Source organism: Stegodyphus dumicola, chromosome 5 (assembly GCF_044657685.1).
Source record: "Stegodyphus dumicola isolate Sdum_Otavi_A_Nest chromosome 5, ASM4465768v1".
Taxonomy (NCBI): Eukaryota; Metazoa; Arthropoda; class Arachnida; order Araneae; family Eresidae; genus Stegodyphus; species Stegodyphus dumicola.
The window spans coordinates 10,407,006-10,419,503 of record NC_140772.1 but is presented as its reverse complement, the minus strand read 5'-3'; positions in this window follow the sequence as shown (position 1 = coordinate 10,419,503).

Genomic DNA, 12,498 nt, shown 5'->3' with positions numbered 1-12,498 from the left:
TTATGATTTCGTTTGAACATTTTTCAGAAATTTTAGGGTGCTACGTTATCAATCGACAACATTTACTTCCCAAACATGCCCTCTTTAAAATCAGTACCAAATTAGTAGTTTATAAAATCCAGATTTCTCACACCCTTAAGGCACGCCTCATTTTGTAAGGACTCTTCCCTCAGTAATCGCTTAAAACTATCTTCTAGCTAATAAATTGTGAATTCAGTGATCTGTCTCGTGTATGCGAGCCACTTCCCTTAGAAAGTCCTTCAAGAAGGCATCCCTCCTCTTAGGCAGACAGCCTTCGAGGCTTTACCTTAATCACATAAATATAACCTTTCGGATATACTGGGGAGGCCCACCAGCGGCCGAGCGGTAAAGTCGCTGAACACTGGTAGTTCGGTCTGAGGTTCGAATCCCGCGAACGGGCTGGCTGCATGAGTGTTTTCGTGGTTTTCCCCATGTGTAACGTGTATACGAGCCAGTTTCCCTTAGAAAGTCCTCCACGAAGGCATCCCTCCCCTTAGGCAGATAGCCCTAGTGTGCTTTGCCATAATTAAATAAACCACCAATACACACCGGATATACTGGGGGTAGTCCTTATGAAATGGGGCGTGGCTTTTAATAGCGTCTGAACCCTGTAAATTTGCTTCGAAAAAATTCTTCCAAAATAAGTACTACATTTGTGGAAACTAAAAACTGAGAATGGAAATCTAGTTACGGTGTTATATTCATTGTACAATTTTACTGCTGCCGATTTACTAACTGAATCGAAAGTTATTAATGACTACACCTACTTGAAACTAATTTGAGACAAAATATTCAACCTAAATGCCGCAACTAATTTCGGACAGAGGAAGAATAACGCGAGCCAATACTTCAGAACGCAGAAACTTGATGTTGCAGCTGTTACGCTAAAGGTCGATCAACAGTAAATTTCAAAAGTCACTACTTTTCCTAAAATTGGCTAAGTAGTTTCGTTTAAAAAGTGTACTAAAAGCATTACGAAATTGTAAAATATTTATTCAAAATCTTTAATCGCAATCTTGCAAGACGAAACTAGTAGGTAAAAATTCGACAAAATGCTTTTTACAATAAGCATAATATTTCACCATTTTGTTTTAAGATGCAGTCACTTTTGAATTTACTCAAAATACTATGTCGAAATAGTGAACCCAAGCGTAAGTGCAAATTTGATTTCAGATAAAACTGTAAATTTTCCGGTTGTTGCAATGCGTAAGCAACATTCACATCCTTTAGAGGTTTGTTATAAATTATCACGGACGTATTTTAAGTTATCGAAGCTAAATGCTTAATTTCATGAATGGTAATCATCCAAATATTACGTATTACTTATGTAAGGGAATTAATTGTGAAAGGGAAACGCAGAATTTTTAAAATACATTCAGTTTAAATATCTTTTATTAACTTTTAATTTCTGACTTAATGTATGCGTACCCACATGGTACGGATAGTTAATTCTGATGTGATAAATCGGTCTGCACTTTATTAATGAACTTTTGTGAAGCATTCGCTTGACGTTTGAGGATGTCCATCATCATAAAACAAAAGGGAAAGCCCTTTTGTGTTATGATGCAAAGTGTTAATAGCATTAAATGTAATTTATTGCTTAGTTATCTAATTTTATGTAATGTTCAGATTACGGTTCCCACTCCTGGGTGTTTCCACCTGGATGTTAACTTATTAATTGAAAAGTAGATTGGCAGGTTTTTGTCACAAAAATACATAATTTTTGTTTGTGGTTCATTAGTAATTTTTTATTCAAAACTTATTTTAGCTTTAAGACACAATAACACGCCGAATAAATACTAATTCAGAAGTCAAACAACAAAAATCAGCGTTATACCTACAAAATTTTCACAGGACTAGTTTCGATGGTTTTACCGAACCATCATCTTCAGCTGCAAAACCGCAAATCAAGAATCAGATTTGCGGTTTTGCAGCTGAAGATGATGGTTCGGTAAAACCATCGAAACTAGTCCTGTGAAAATTTTGTAGGTATAACGCTGATTTTTGTTGTTTGACTTCTGAATTATTATTTTAACTTGTTGAGCATACAATAAAACTCAATACAATTAATAACATTTTAGAATGTTATGTTCTTAATTTATATTATAACAATTCTTGCTATAACACGATTTTTTCATCCTCTACGATTTTTTCATCAACTGCAAAAGGTTCTCCCAATTTTGGAGATTTACAACCTATAGTTTCATTTATGTTAATTACTAACATGTTATACCCTGAAGCGAATTGAACAGCCGGAAAGCGTTACTTAGTTCACAGTTTTCCGCAATCTTTCGTGGAATCATTGCATTAATTCTGTGATTTTTGGAATTTTGCGCTTTTTACATTCATAGATATAATGAATTTAAGCCATTGACTATTTCTGGTCTATGTTAATGGTTTAGGACCTGTGTAGCCAGCTCCGAATATGGGTCCGGGCGCGCCCCTTACTGTTCTTATGGTTATATCGTCTGCCTGTTACAACACCTTTATGTGGATAGGTAATAATTATGTGACAAATATATTTATGTTTAGTCTAATAATATTACATCATACATTTTAATATTAATAATAATAAAAATATATCATATAGTTATCTATATAGTGCATATAATTAACGTGTTTATAATCATACATACCATATCAATTACATTAATTACAAACATATTAAATCCATATATAACTTTTTCTGCTTTTAAACTTAACCATTTTAAACGCTATTGAAACAATTTCGAAAGCTATAATACAGGAAACAACGGGAAAAATAATAATATTAGTACATGGACTTCTTATATTTTACTTTCTTTTCTGACGTATATAGCCTCATGCATATCGAGGAATATTAAAAAAAATTTTGAAATTCTTCCTATTTGTTTTCATAATGATACAACAATAAAACCCGCATTTTGCGTATATTTAATTAAGAAAAGATATTGAATTAAACATAAAAGGCCGTATACGCACTCTTTATGTTAATAAAAAAATGAAATTGGAATCAGAAATGAAAAATTTGAAGAAAGATTTTAATAATTGAATATCTCTGTTATAAAACAGACGAAATTAACCATGCCAAAAGAAAACCGTTTCTTTATTAATGTGTCTTGATATCAGTATTTACGCTTGTAAAGTGTTTACCTGATGCGGGAAGCATCGCTGTGAGATATGAAATGCATAGAATTCTGCAAGTGCACGTAAAATATAATTTTCCAGGGATTGACAATGTCAACATTTCTCAAAATTCTTGCGTATAAGAATTATTCAAAATGCAAAATTAAGCAAATTTATTATGCATGTAGAAGAAGATTTTTTTTTTTTTTCAATTTAGGCACAAATTTAATCAGTTCAAAAAGAGCACAAAGAATTTATTTTGAGATCCTCTACCGTAGATCTCACCAATCTAGTTTCCGAAAAGAGTTAGAGTAGATTGAAGGGTACCCTTGTATTATCGCGAAGTTGTTGTTTCATTTATCGCAACCATGTGTGACGTGTATACGAACCAGTTTCCCTTAGAAAGTCCTCCACGAAAGCATCCCTCCCCTTAGGCAGATAGCCCTCGAGGCTTTGCCATAATCACACACACACACATTTATCGCCAAGTTGTTGCTTCGTTTATCGTCGAGTTGTTGTTTCCTTTATGGTAACCTGAGTAGTTGAATGCCCCGTAAATATAATTTTACCTACAATTGGGTGCTCCTTTGACTTTTTAAGTGAAAATATATCGATGTGTACATGGACAAATGGAGTGGACAATGCCAAGTTTTTTTAGTGCAAATAGGTGAATGTGTACATGGATACCGAGCTTGTGCAATTCTTTGACTTGTTATTTTGTCTTTGTGTAGCGGCAATATTAGTGCCCAAAATCTCCGCTACACAAAGACAAAATATAACAAGTAAAGAATTGCATAAACTCGGTATCCATGGCCAAAAGACGCCAAGGGATACCCGTAAATATACTTTTACTCAGAAAAGTTAGATCTGAAGACAGTTCTAATGCAATATCCTTTGAATGTGTTTATGTGATATATGAGTTATATAGCTTAGATTTTAGAACATTTTTCATACTGCAGCATGGCTCTTCTGTTATCGGGACCGGTTCAGAAATGTGTGTATGCTTGCATATATGGATGTATGTGTTCATGTAGGCGTGTTTATATGTTCATACGTATGTATGTGCTTGTATACACACACATATATGCACATAAACACATACACACTTGTATACATACATACACTTCTGAATCCGGTCCCGATAACAGGAAAGTACCGGTTTTTCTTTCTGATAGTGCTATCAACTGCGGTTTATCCGAACTACGTTATAGAAAGTATGATAAATCTGGTTCATCGCGCAGTGATGAAAAAATTCCCATACACTACAATCAGAGTAAAACAATAGATCTGCAGGAAATAGGTGAGACAGCAAGCAGCAATGTTTGTAGATGATACTGCATTAATTTATAACTTAAGTAGTGGTTTAGTCCTTTTTCTATGGAATCCAGATTTATTTTCTGCAATCAAATGAATTTCTTCTCCAGTTTAAAATTTTCTAAAATACTGATATGTTGCGAAATTTTGTTTTCAGCTTTGCTCTTAATGGTTATGTTTCTTTTCCGCGCTTTTTTAACCCACAATTCATTGATCATGATTTTGAACTAACCGCGTGCGTTGCCTTTGTTATTATTCCGTTTAATCGGGAGATTTTTGACGTACTACAAGTGCTACCACTTTATGTAGCTTTCCTTTAATGTTATAAACAGCATTTATTATTTTTTAAATTTTAATTTTATGTTTGATTTGACGAGATTCGAATAATGCACTGTGAATGTATGCAGTAACCATTTAAGAGGAAGATAATATTATAAAAGATTTCAGGAAAGTAAACTTTACGCTTTCGGCACTACAGGAAGAATTTGATTAATGCAATCACAAATTAAGGCAAATAGAATCGTATTACGTTGCTAGATACTTCCGCACTGAAAGCTAAAATATCATATTAAGTTTAATGAAAAACAATGACTAAAGTCCGATTTATACGTAAACAAGAAGGCTAGAAATTTAACTTTATATACAGCTAAATTGAGTTCGAATCCAAGCAACAGATCCGCGGCCATTCGCGAGGGTCCTTTACCATCAAAGAAAAGGTTTCTCGTATCTGTGTACATTTAGCGAAAATTTAAAAAAAAATTAAGCTTTCGTTTCATTTTTTTCTTCAAACTTGGAGTGGTTTCTGCTTTCTCATGTACATATTACGGGAAGTAGGAAAATAGATATGACCTCCGATTTCACGTGCCCTCATCAGAGTCCTTAGCAGTTCTTCAACTGAAAAATACCACGTAAATAAGCTATACCATAAGGGAGAGAAAGTTATTTTTGAAATGGCCTGTACTCTTCCAATAAAGACTAATCCTTTCATAAAACGCACCACTTCAATGTTTAAATTTAAAGAAGAGAAATAAAGCAAGCTATTACTAGGATATCAAGAGACGACCGCAGCTGCTTTTGCACCCTAGTGTATTTTTAAAAGATTGTAAAATTGTCTTAAAGGAGTCATAAATCTGAATGTAAGACGGTTAATGTATGGAAATACAAAGTTTATTCTTAGACCTAAATATCTAGTTTAGGTTCAAAGTAAGACATTAAATTGTATAGAAAAAATATCAACTCATATGCCAAAAACTGCGGTTCAAAATGAAAAAAGAGAAGTAAGGTTAAATTCTTTTTACACAAGTGGAATACGTAAATATCCAAATCATTCTTAGAACAAAACAGGATACTCTGTAGCCAAAAAATGAAAGATTCTCAGATAATTATAAATTCAGCTTGCAGGCTCTTATTTATCGGGCTGTGCAAACAAAAGTCCTATCACTTAAATTATGGAGCGAAAGAGTACATGTAGCCACTTCTGTTACACTTGTGTATGGATGGGACTCGTCACACTTGGGAGGATGAAGATTGATTAAGAAAAGTCTTAAGTAGTATTAAAAGTACAATTTAAAGCAATAAAAATGAATTTAAATTTCTTACCTTCCACACATTTATCTGGGTGAACAATGGGGAGTCCGAAATTTCTAGCGATCCAATAAATACTTCACATTCTAGATCTTTATATTTTTCCATCCACCTTAAGAAATACATTTTGCTCCGGAAGAAATGGGGCGGATTACTAAATGGCTTAGAATTCCGTGCAGTTTATTAAAAATCTAAACCAACAGCTACTAAACGTTTTAATTCTACACAAATACTTTTTATGACCGAGAGCTTTATTTAATAGCCTTTAGCTTTGCGCCATTACAAGGGATGGAGCCCGTTGCTCCTTTGAAGGGATGGGCAGTTGCAAATAGTGTCTTCTCCGAGATACGAGCTCGGACCCATCGTTATGGCAAACAGAATCACTAACCACGGTACCGGCAAAATATACTTGCCTCTAAATTAAATTAAGATCTTTGCTTGAGTATACTGAGCGTAGCGCACAAGCGTTTTGTTATGTACTCTATTATGTATCGAACAATAGGACATTTTTACATCTACGAGGGCCATCCAGGAAGTAGATTACGTTTCCGTCTGTGTCCGCTAGGGGCGGGGCTAGCGCGGCCATCTTGGGGTCAGAGCGTTGCGCAGCTCAGTCTGCATCTAGCCGTGCTAGTGAGAGGTTCGTGCTGTGCTCCGTTCAGATACTGTGACGGTTTGAAATGTCTGCGTTAATTGAAAATCCCGCGAGCTGCGAGGTGCGCTCAGTAATAAGGTTTCTGACTGCAAAAAACTGTAAACCGATAGAAATCTATCGGCAGCTTCGTGAAGTGTATGGGGACAACATTATCACTGAAGGTGGAGTGCGTCAGTGGGTCATAAGATTTCAAAATGGCCGAACCAATGTTCACGACGAAGATCGAAGTGGGAGACCCAGCATAGTGACCGCCGAACTTCTCGAAAAAGTCGATGCTAAAGTCCGTGAAAATCGAAATTTCACAATAACGGAACTTTCTTTGAGTTTTCCACAAATTTCGCGAAGTTTGTTGCACGAAATCATCAGCGAAAAGCTTGGTTACCACAAGTTTTGTGCAAGATGGATTCCAAAAATCTTGACAGAGGACCACAAAAATCAGCGAATGGCTGCAGCGTTGAACTTTTTGGACGCTTACCATAAGGATGGTGACTCTTTACTCGATCGCATCGTTACTGGTGACGAAACATGGGTGAAACATGTGAACTGTGAAACGAAATTGCAATCAATGCAGTGGGGGCACACAAGTTCTCCCCAAAAACCCAAGAAATGCATGCAAACAATGTCGGCAAGGAAGATGATGGCGACTGTTTTTTGGGACAGAAAAGGTGTAATTTTGGTGGACTTCCTGGAAAGAGGCACTACAATAAACTCTCAAAGGTATTGCCAAACTCTCCAAAAACTCAGAAGAGCAATTCAAAACAAGCGCAGAGGAATGTTGAGCTCTAAGATCTTGTTGATTCACGACAACGCCCGGCCCCACACGGCAAATGTCACTCGTAAAGTTCTTGAATCTTTTAAGTGGGAGTTGTTTCCTCATCCGCCGTACAGTCCCGACCTGGCACCGAGCGACTTCCACCTATTCCCAGCAATGAAGAAGTGGCTGGCTATGCAGCGTTTTGATGACGACGCACAGCTGCAAGAAGAGGTAACGAAGTGGTTGAAGGCGCAGGCGGCCGAATTTTTCGACGAAGGAATTTCCAAGCTCGTACATCGCTACGATAAATGCCTTAATTTGTATGGTGACTATGTAGAAAAGTAGTATTTGAGTGTGGCTTTCATCTGTATATAATAAAATTTGTTTCCTATACTTTGTTTATTTTTTTATTCCAAAACGTAATCTACTTTCTGGATAGCCCTCGTATTATATATTTTATTATTTGATTCATTTTCTAAGATCCTGCTTGCGAGAAATTCGAAAAAACGTTTTCAAGGAAGATGGTACGCATATTATGGCGTGTGGGAAGTTATGAAAGTTCTTATATACGCTTGGAGGCATGGAAACGAGTTATATTTTTTGTATGCTATATATATTCATTTCGTGCTAAAAAAATCCAAAACATTTGTTCATGTGAGATATTTATTTTAGCCTCTGAAATCATCACTATAATGGAAATGATTTCATTTCAAATATAAAGAGAAAAAACTCTATTTTATTATTTCAGTGTTTGTTTTTGAACTTGACGCGGAACCTGTTCTTGAATTTAGTAAACGGATATGGGATAAAATACCGGTTTGGAAATGTGATACAATATTCGTTTGGGAAATATGTATGTGATAAAATATCCGTTCCGAAATAATTTGGAAATGCTGCAGTGCTTTGGTGATGGTTCTTTCCATGGTAATAAGTATAAAGGCTTTATTGTGTAGATGGAATTCCAAACAGTTCAACATAGTTTCATTGTTCGGTAAAGAAATTCTAAAGACGAAATATTTGATTCACACATCTTTATGGGGGAAATATTCATCCCACAGTTTATAAAAGTTTGACAACAGTTTATAAAAGACAATAGCAATATACAGCAACCAGCTACTTAAAATAATAGCCACTTTTAATAAGTTCCTAAATTTATATAAGTTCTAAAAAACATAGTTGAAAGACCTCATCTTTAAAATAGGAAAAAGAGTCACAAACTAGGAAACTTTTTCTACCACTATTCGGGGGTGTCGTGTTAAAAATTCTTTATGACTGAGCGTGGCTTCAATTGAATATTTGTCAACGCTATGTTGACAACTGTAGTAGTTATAACTTCTACAAACTGATGAAACTGAGTAAAAGTTTTAAAGGTAAAAGTTTACAATTGGGTATCCCTTGTTTTTTGGCGATTCTTTTTTGACGCCAAGATCGGCGCCAGGAAGGCACAATTCAAGATGGCCGCTATACAAAATCAAAGTAAGAAGTCAAAGAATTACACAAACTCTGTGTCCATGTACACATCGATCTGTTTTCACTTAAAAAAAATCCTGCAATTGCACAAACTAGACATTGCGCACTGGCTTAAATTTGTCCATGTACACAACAATCTTTTTTCATTTAAATAAAATCAGGAAGCTAAAACAAAGTTAAAACTATCATGGTAACCAGAAGTGAGGTTTCACCGCCTAAATTTGAAAAAAATTGTCGCTAATCGAACGGGCACCCAATTCTACACTAATCTCAGATTTGCGAATGACCACCGCTTTGCCTCAAACACTGCAGTTTTACCTTAAAAAAATACACTTCGCATTCAATTCCGCTGAAGTTCCTTAAATTTCCAATTATTTATAACACGGAAGGGAATGAAAAAACTGGTGGTCATCAATTTTGAAATAATTCATTTTAGGTACCAGATTGGATAATATTTCAATTTAAATTCATTACTTCTTCGAAGCAAAGCTTGTTTCGAAAAATTCGTTTTCAAATTTTTCAACTAAACTGAAAATGCGTGTATCGACTTTAAACTCAAAGAATAATTTTTTTCAGTTTTTCGTTCATCAAACAGTACAAGCTTCTTTCTCTTTCATTAAATAATAAAATATCTTAACATCTTATAAGTTGAAATTTAAAATCGGAAGATAAAAGAATATTTAGAATACGTGAAACGTGTTTAAAAGGAACTTAATAAAAAGTCATTAGGATTATTAAAATTTATAAAGAATTAAAATGTAAACCGAAATTTTATAATACACAGATTTTTTTAAAACATTTGAAATTAAAAACTATGAAAATGCAAATTTATTATTCATGCTTTAATACATCAAATCGACTCGTCCAGGAATAATAATTTAAAACATTAAAGTTCAAACAAATAAGGAGTACTTCCTAACGTTTCGTTTTATTTGACATTTTAAGCACCAACGAATTAAAACAAAAATAAAGTAAAAATTAAAAAATCTGAAAGTTGTCTGATTTTATTTGACGCTAAATGTTCAATTTCGTCGTTTACACACACATACAATTTTAGAGAGTATTTCCGCTAATGTCCATTTGGGCCCAAAATATTTACAAACAGCATATCTTTAGAAATTCCGACAAACAGTTTCACCCACTGGAGATAAGAATATTTTTTTCCTTACATTGAAATCCTTACATCGCTCTGGAATCGTTGAGTTTGTTAATCAGACAATCGTTAAAGTTTTACAAAACCTGAAATAGACAGTGAAACAAACACCAAATACGGGCTTCCACGTGCCCATATTCAGGTGGAAGGCTACGTTATTCCAATTTGATGGGTCGAGGTACCCATGTTTTTCACAGTGAGCGAACATACATAAATTCATACAGACCTTTCCTTATTTAATTTCTTTAAATATAATACGGGACAATAATATCTGGTGGCAACTATTTGAAAAGTGAAACGGACATTATAGTGAAAGCACGCAAAATGACGTATCGAGACTAAAAGGCTTCTAGGCTAACCCCCTTTGGGCTAAACATATAGAAGTAACAACAATGAAAATAATAATATAAAAATGAAAATAATAACAGCAGCTATATATAAATGTCTATATTGTTGCGTGCGTACGCGTTCGTAATATATTGAATGCACACAGATCCGATGATAAGTTGATAAAAGTTATGTTATCGAAAGATAAAGTTCAGATTTCTGTATCTTTCCACTAAAATAGTCGTGCAGCAACAGAGCAGTGGACGTCAACCCTTAGAACTTCACGGACCACTACATATATAATTTTGTATTTGGCGGACTACTAACAAGAATTAAAAAAAGGAAAGAAACCTAAAATCAAACGTTAAAAAAATATTTAACTTTTCCAATACATTTAATTCTAATTTTCATTTGTTAATATAAGTTTCGAAATATTTGGTGTTCAGCAGCATGCCTTTATGCGAATTCAGGCTACGCCCCTGATTATGCGTAACAATTAAAACACTATTAATATCTCACTCATACACATATTTCGTTCACATTGAAAAATTATACGAAAAGTTCAAAAAACTTAACTTCTTGTACAGAAAGCTTCACATTTCCATATCATTGAAAAGGAAATTCACGAAAAGCAAGAACAAATCGGCAAAACGCAAAGCAATATCAATAAACTGAAAGTCTTACTCTGCCAAATTTTTATTATTGTAAACGTAATAATCATCGCTCACTCAGCAATATCGCCATCGATCAACTGTTAAACAAAACCAAAACGGAAACTTCCAGTGATGCGATTATAAGCAAGAATACAGATGGTTCTCATAAAAATCCATTAAGTTGCCAATTGAACACGGAGGAAAACTGTGTTATCAATGATATGTTTGTAATTCTAAAGGAAGAGAATTCCAATTCGCGTTATTTTTGATAACAGCAGCATATCTATGGATGCCAATTCTCACTTTCAAATGTCGCTAGATACAGCTGCAAAAGTCGCTAAAACGTCGCTGAATTCGGAAGGAGTTTCGCTGAAGTAGTAGCTAAAATTAAAAAAAAAACGTATAATCGATATTCCATAATAGGTTTTGTTACTCGTCATTTTTTTTAACTGAATCCTCATTAAAAATATAAATAATGTCCCAATATTTCTGCGGATCATCGAAACGTTTTCACGGACCACCAGTGGTCCGTGGACTAGCGATTGGCGACCGCTGCTTTAGAGTATCACAGAATAAAGTCAGTAGGTGCACATCAAACTATAGTGCCAGCCACGTTTTTAAGATTTGGATACTTGGAGGCTACTTGGAGAGGTAATCAATGACAAAGAGGATATATTTGTTTTCGTCAGCTGTTTGTAGAAGAGATCACAGGATGTCAATGACGATGCGTTTAACAGAAGCTGCTAAACTGTAACATTAACGATTTCTTCAGATGCGTTTCATTGGTCCGTTCCGACCTGCGCACGCATCGCATGGTTGGCACCGATTTTGCTCGTCAGCTCTTGCATTACTCCAGTACAACCCTTTTCGACCTATGCACAAAGTCTTCATTATTCCAAAGAGACATCCAGTAGGACTGCTATGCAATTGTTTAAGCAAATCCGGGATCTGGGATCTTTCTGCCTTATCTTTCGCCTATACTAAACTTTTTAATTCTACGTGATTACGTTCACTTTAAATTACCTAAAGATGTATACTTGAGTATGTAATAAATATACCACTTGAACGTTTCTGTTTAGACATATCCTCTGGGTGTTTATATACAAATAGGTCACAAGAGACTTCATGTTGCTTAAAAGTCAAGAAAGATTACTGGCTATCCTTCGGTAATTTTGTTAAAGTAAATAAGGGTTCAGGTCAACGTAATTGATCAACAGCCGACATTTGAGTCTAACAGACTGTATTTTTACTGAAGGAATTGTTTTAATTTTATTTTACTTAAATGTTTAGATAAATTCTATTCCTTACCTATTTCAAGACAGCTGAAATTCTCAATACTGTCTAGAATACCTGAAAAAAAAACATGTTTTTGTCTACTTGAATGAAATTCTCCACTGTGAAATGCCTGATGGAGGTGGAAATTTCTTGCGATATTCCAAACTTTTAATATTGTTTTACTTTA